The following is a 7,204-nucleotide window of genomic DNA, read 5'->3' on the forward strand; positions in this document are numbered from 1 at the left end:
ACTTTCGATATCCAAACATAGGCTTCCAATATATCATTATTTATGTAACGACCATTTTGAGACTCCTCGTCATGTCCGTGATCACATCCGTGACTCCGAACAACCTTCGGTACATCAAAATGCATAAACTCATAATATAACTGTCATCGTAACCTTAAGTGTGCGGACCCTACGTGTTCGAGAACAATGTAGACATGACCGAGACACGTCTCCGGTCAATAACCAATAGCGGAACCTGGATGCTCATATTGGCTCCTACATATTCTACGAAGATCTTTTATCGGTCAGACCGCATAACAACATACGTTGTTCCCTTTGTCATCGATATGTTACTTGCCCGAGATTCGATCGTCGGTATCCCATACCTAGTTCAATCTCGTTACCGGCAAGTCTCTTTACTCGTTCCGTAATACATCATCTCACAACTAACTCATTAGTTGCAATGCTTGCAAGGCTTATGTGATGTGCATTACCGAGAGGGCCCAGAGATACCTCTTCGACAATTGGAGTGACAAATCCTAATCTCTAAATACGCCAACCCAACATGTACCTTTGGAGACACCTGTAGAGCTCCTTTATAATTACCTAGTTACGTTGTGACGTTTGGTAGCACACAAAGTGTTCCTCTGGCAAACGGGAGTTGCATAATCTCATAGTCATAGGAACATGTATAAGTCATGAAGAAAGCAATAGCAACATACTAAACGATCGGGTGCTAAGCTAATGGAATGGGTCATGTCAATCAGATCATTCAACTAATGATGTGATCCCGTTAATCAAATAACAACTCTTTGTCCATGGTTAGGAAACATAACCATCTTTGATTAACGAGCTAGTCAAGTAGAGGCATACTAGTGACACTCTGTTTGTCTATGTATTCACACATGTATTATGTTTCCGGTTAATACAATTCTATCATGAATAATAAACTTTTATCATGATATAAGGAAATAAATAATAACTTTATTATTGCCTCTAGGGCATATTTCCTTCACCACCGACCAGTCCAAATTTTCACAGAAGTGCCATCACAAATTCGCCATAGCAAGCCGGCTTCTAGTGCCTTCCTCCCAGCTATGATACCCTTCCATGTCGTGGAGGCATTTCGTGGCACAGAAGCACTCATAAAATCAGAGTTTGGAAAATAGCGTCCTTTTAGAACCCTAGAGCACAAGGACTCCGGGTTTGTCATCATTCTCCAGCCATGTTTGCCCAAAAGCGCAATATTGCAACATTCCAAGTCGCGGAAACCCATTCCTCCTTTAATCTTAGGAAGTGACAAGGACTTCCAGTCTATCCAGTGGAGTGATCTTCGATCAATGGAACTGCTCCACCAATATTTTGCCATCGGCGATGAGATACTCTTGTAGACTTTCTTGGTTAACTTGAAACAACTCATGGTGAATGTTGGAATGGACTGGGCAACTGACTTGAGCAAGACTTCCCTTGCCGCGCAAGAAACCAAACGCTCAGTCCTGCCATTTATCCTCGATCGCACCCATTCGCCAATGTAAGCAAAGGTCCCGGAAGTGATCCGACCCAGTGCAGTCGGCAGGCCCAAGTATCTCTCACTAAAAGCCTCGACCGAAACGCCCAATGTTGCTTTCAGAGCAGCTCTAACCGGATCAGGCGTGTTTGGGCTGAATAATATGGAGCTTTTGTCCCTGTTCACACGTTGGCCCGAGCACAATCCATAAGTATCCAGTATATGGTTTAACCTAGCAGCACTCTCCACCTTTTCATTCATGAAGATGAGACTGTCATCTGCGAATAGCAGATGGTTTATCCAAGGTAGTGGATTCTGACACGAATTCCTCTGTCTACCTGAGCTCCTCCAAAACTGTTGAGTAGAGTTGTGAAGCCTTCTGCACAGAGGAGAAAGAGGTAGGGTGACACCGAGCATCCTTGTCGCAACCCCCTGGAGGGGGTGAAGAATGGCAAGAGCTCACCGTTCACACGAACTGCAAATCGAACTGACGAAACACACTTCGAGATCAGCCGAACAAAGGAGGCACTGAAGCCTAGCTTAGACATGATGGCCTCTAGATAGTGCCATTCGACGCGGTCATATGCTTTCATCATGTCTAGTTTGACAGCACAACCGAAATTCTTTCCTTTTTCCTTCTTTTCATTGCATGCACGCTTTCATGTGCTATGAGCACGTTATCAGTGATGAGTCGCCCCGATACAAAGGCACTTTGCTCCTCGCTCACGATATCATTCAGAAAACCTCTTATCCTGTTGACAATACACTCTGCTGCTATTTTGTATAAAAAGGACAAAGGGAGATGGGTCTATATTGCTTGATGCTTTGAGGATGTCGTACCTTAGGGATTAGTGTAATAGATGTATCATTCATCCCCTCCGGTAGTTCACCCCCATTTAGGAATCCAAGCACCGCCGGAATAATGTCATCCTTAAGGATTGTCCAATGTATCTGAAAGAAGCCCGCGGTGAAGCCGTCCACACCCGGTGCTTTTGATGGCGCCATCTGAAACAGCGCTGTTTTGACCTCCTGTGCAGTATAGGCCATATCAATGTGCGCGTTCATTTGATCAGACACGCGGGTTGGAACTAAGTCCAGAAGCTCATCCATGGGATTGAAACCCCGCGACGTGTATAGGGCTTGGTAAAACTATTGGACTTCACTCTTCGTCCTCCGGAGTTTGACAGACAGAGCCGTCATCACGTACAAGTCTCTCGATCTTGTTTAAGCGTCTTCTCATGGCCGCTTGGGCATGAAAGAATTTTGTGTTGCGGTCGCCGTGACGCAGCCATGGTACTCTCGACCTCTGGCGCATCCATATCTCTTCCTGATGAAGAACCTCTCTCAATTTTTTTACTGTGGCCTTCTCTTCATCGGATGGACCTCGACCAACAGACTGACATCGCAGGCGGTCCAGCTTGGCCCGCAGTTTCTTGATGGTAGTAGTCAGACTGCCAAACTCTCTCGCACCCCATGCAGATAAAGACTCTTGCATGCTCTGCAGTGCGGTGAGCACGCCGGCCAAACCTTGCTGACCCGACCCCCGTTGCCAGTTTTCCAGAACCATTTGGTCGTAGTCTGCATGGGTTTGCCATACCTCCTCGTAGCGAAAATGTTTCGTTCCTCTTGTTCTGTACGCGGACACATGTTTCTTTAGCTCTACGAGCACGAAGCAATGATCTGACTCGGTCGTACTGATGTGTCTCACTCGTGAGCAGCCGTACAGGTGAAGAAGGTCTGGGTTCCCAAAGGCTCTATCCAGCCTCGCTTTCACATTATCAACACCCATTTGACCATTATCCCAGGTGTACTCTGCCCCAGTCCATCCCAGGTCCTGGAACAAGCAATCATCCGCAGCCTCTCGGAAAGCTCTCATCTGCCACTCCGGACGGACAGCTCGCGAGAAGTGTTCCGAGGCAAAGAGTGTCTCATTAAAATCGCCCACACACAGCCAAGGTGCGTGTGGCAATGCTTTCAGCGTACGCAGAAATCTCCAGCTATGATGTCGATCTGCTACTTTAGGGGCTCCGTAGAATCCCGTAAATCGCCACGGACTCGAGTCCAGGTCATTTGTATGCACCATAACATCAATATGGCCAGAACTATAATTCTTGAGCTCAACCTTGATGTCGGCTGCCCAAAATAGCGCAACTCCTCCACTCAATCCCTCGCTGTTTACAGCAAAACAGCCTGCGAAACCAAGTGTGGTTTTCAAGATTTCAACTCTTTTTGCCGAAATTTTCGTCTCCATCAGAAAGAGGAGACCGGGCCCTTCCTGCTTCACGATGCTGCGAAGCTCTCGAACTGCCGCTGGGTTCCCAAGCCCGCGGCAGTTCCAACTGAGGCAATTCATTGCGAAGGGCAGGGCTGCACCGCAGCCTCTGCCGATTGTCCAGAGTTGACCGGGGTTGGTTTTTTCTTCTTAGGAACTCTCTCCCCTTCCTCGTCGACAGAAGAGGCGATGGGATCCTCCTCTGCAGCTTTTACGAATTCGTCACCAGGTGCAGCCTCAGATGCCTCATTAGTCAGCAAAGGTACAACGACCCTCCTGTACACCTGTTTGTTAGCCGGCGGCCCCCCTTCCGTTTGTTCTGGTTCCTGGTTTTAACTGGGGAGTTTACCTCGGCTCCTTTCTCAGCTTCAGTGGTCGAACCTCTTGTCTCAGCCTTGTTGTTTTGATTCGCAGGGTGCTCTCTGGACGTGTTCTCACTAGAGCTGCCTTTTTTGCGCTCATCTGTAGCTCGCAGTCCCTTCCCAAAGGGCAGTTCACCATTGCCATCTCTAGCCCCCGGGGTTGGACAATACAAGTCCGAGTGGCCTAAACGACCACGCGAAAAACAGAAGTGCGGGATGTTCTCATACTGAATGTCATAGGGATCCATGCTTTTCCTTCTCACTGATTCGATCAGGATCCAGCGCCTTAAAGGCTTATTCACATCCACTGTCACTCTAGCTCTCAGATAGCCATTGGTGTGATCGAAGATCACATCTGATGCATGCTCATCAATCTGTTTAGCGATCGCTGCGCACCACTTTTCATTGTGTAGGTTGAAGGGTAGATTGACAACCCTAGCCCACATCTGAAGTTTGTCAAACCGCAGTTCAGAGGGGAGCATGCACTCGTCGAAATCTGAGAGGATGACTGCGTGCTTGCTAATATGCCATGGCACCCCTTGCCATACTCGGTCACGATCCCTTCGGTTCGCGAACTCGGCCACAAACGTGTTTTCCCCTACAGATTTGAAGTCCAGACCTCTAGGGTTTCCCCAGGCTGGTCGAAGCGCGTTGGTGATGGTCTGGATGTGGAGAATATTCCTATGAAGCACTTTCCCGGCCAACATCCACTTCTCTGGCGCTCCCTCATCCGCATCATCTAGCACTAGCGGCGTAGCCTCCTCCTCGGTGATGTCGAGTTTCCCCAAGGCCTCCGCTAACTTTGCCCTCGCCGTCCGTGGCGACAAGGGATCCTTCCCTCGGTCCTGCGTTGACGACGAAGCCATCAGCAGGTTCCAGTCTGGTCGCCTCGCCGAGATTCAGCGTGCGCCACCGGGTTCCACCTGCAAACCCTAATCGCCTAGGTTAGGCGCTCCGGGAGTTGGGGGGGGGGGGAAATACAACAATTGTAGATTAGTAAAAACATCAATTCTTGCAAAGCCGATGGCACGCGCGCCATCAGTGCAACCGCTGTCGAGTGTCGAGTACGAATGTGCAGGGACCGCGCGCCTGCAATGTACACGTGCTAGTGCACTACAGTGCGCGCAACCAGTGGAGATGGTCCACGATCGTCGTGCGTGCATGCGCGCGTGCGCTCATGCTTATGTGTCGATCTGATCCGACCAGCACATAAAACCACGTGCGCACAGTCTTCACCGAGCTGTTCGCGAAACCACTCGTGTACCGCAGCAACAACAACAACAACTATACCAAGGTGTGAAATTGACCGAGTGGTGGCTTTTAGGGTATCTTCAACGGCAACTCGCGTATTTGTTTTGTACAAACCACTCGCCTGCGGCAACAACAACAACATATTGGCTGTTGCCAGGCGGTGTTCCATCTCGCTTCTGCGGAGCGCTCTATTGGACCGGCCTGTTATAGTAGCACGATTTTTTCAGTTTCCTTTGTTTTTCATGGTTTTTTTCGTTCTCTTTCTTTTTCTTCATATACATTTTTTTTCATTTTTCTCTGTATATGTACTGATGTCTATTTTTCATACATATTATACATTTCCCGTATATATAAACAGTAGTTTTGTACATCCTTAGCATTTTAAAAATACATAACTGTTTTTTCAATTAGATGTTTTGACGTCTACTCCTTTTCATACATAGTATACATTTTTTGTATACATATGGTAGTTTTTTTACATATCAGTAATGTTTTTTCAAACTTATGTTTTGATGCATACTTTTTTTGTACATGTTTTTGATTTTTTGTATACACCTGAAACATTTTTATACCCGTTTAAATTTTTTTAATACATCATTAAGATTTTTTTCAAACACAAGTTTTACCTTATGTATACATATTGTAAAGTTTTTGTATACATTAGGAACATGTTTAATACATCAGGAAAATTTATTTATACATGTTCATTTTTTATAATATATGATTAACATTTTTCATATATATGTTTTGATTTCTACTTTTTTTCATACATGTTGTACATTTTCCCATATACATGATAAACATTTTGCTATACACGTTTAATATTTTTGACTCAGGTACACTATTTTTAAAATATGTAAAGAATGCTTTAAGAAAATAAAACTAAAAACTGAAAAGAGAAACGTAAAAAAAACCCTTTCAAGAAACAAAAAACTGTAAGAAAAACCAATCCAAAAACCAAAACTATGCCTACAAGGATACTTGCGCGGCGAGAGCGGGTCACCGCGTGCAGGCCAGGGTACCGACGAGGAATCGCCCTTTCAGGATTTTCCCTGAGCATGAAACAGTCGATTCAGAACTGGTACGGACAAGAGAAATCTTACTTTTTAATTAAAACAAAACATTGCAATGGTTCTCGCGGATGCTGACGCAATGTGATTTCTGATCAGTGCATTGAATGTCAAAATGAATAAATTCAACCAAGCGCGGGTAAATGGTGGGAGGAATTATGCCTCTCTTAAGGTAGTCGAATGCCTTGTCATCTACTTAGTGATGCGCATGAATAGAGGGAGGTCCTAATCGGCGCCTTGAGCACCGGTTACGAGTTACAGCGCACAGGGGCGCGCTGGTATGCTCCAACCCATGAATTGCCAAATCAGTCCCTCTCGCTCGCACGACTCACACATGTCGTTCAGTTCGCGCAACCACACAACTTGCCTTATTTTTCGCTCGTTCTGTAGAAATTTATTTGTCTAGGAAAAAAAGGTTCGGTGTTTCTAGTATTTAAAAATTTGGGAATCAAAAAAAGTTAAAAAGGTTTGAAAAACTCACGAATTAGAAAAAGTTTGCGCTTTTACAAAAATTTCATGATTAAGAAAAGTTCATAAAATTGAAAAGCTCATGAGTTTGAAATGCAGTTCAGAAAATGAAAAAATTCACCAATTTTAAAAAACGCTCATTTATTTTAAAATCAGTTCATCAAGTTTGAGAAAAAAAATCATCGAATTCCAAAAAACATTCATCATTTTTTAAGAAAAATCACAAATTGCAGAAAAGTTCATTAAATCTGAAACAATATCATTGATTTTGAAAAAGTTAATGAATTTGTAGAAA

This window comes from Triticum dicoccoides, chromosome 5A (genome assembly GCF_002162155.2).
Source record: "Triticum dicoccoides isolate Atlit2015 ecotype Zavitan chromosome 5A, WEW_v2.0, whole genome shotgun sequence".
Lineage (NCBI taxonomy): Eukaryota > Viridiplantae > Streptophyta > Magnoliopsida > Poales > Poaceae > Triticum > Triticum dicoccoides.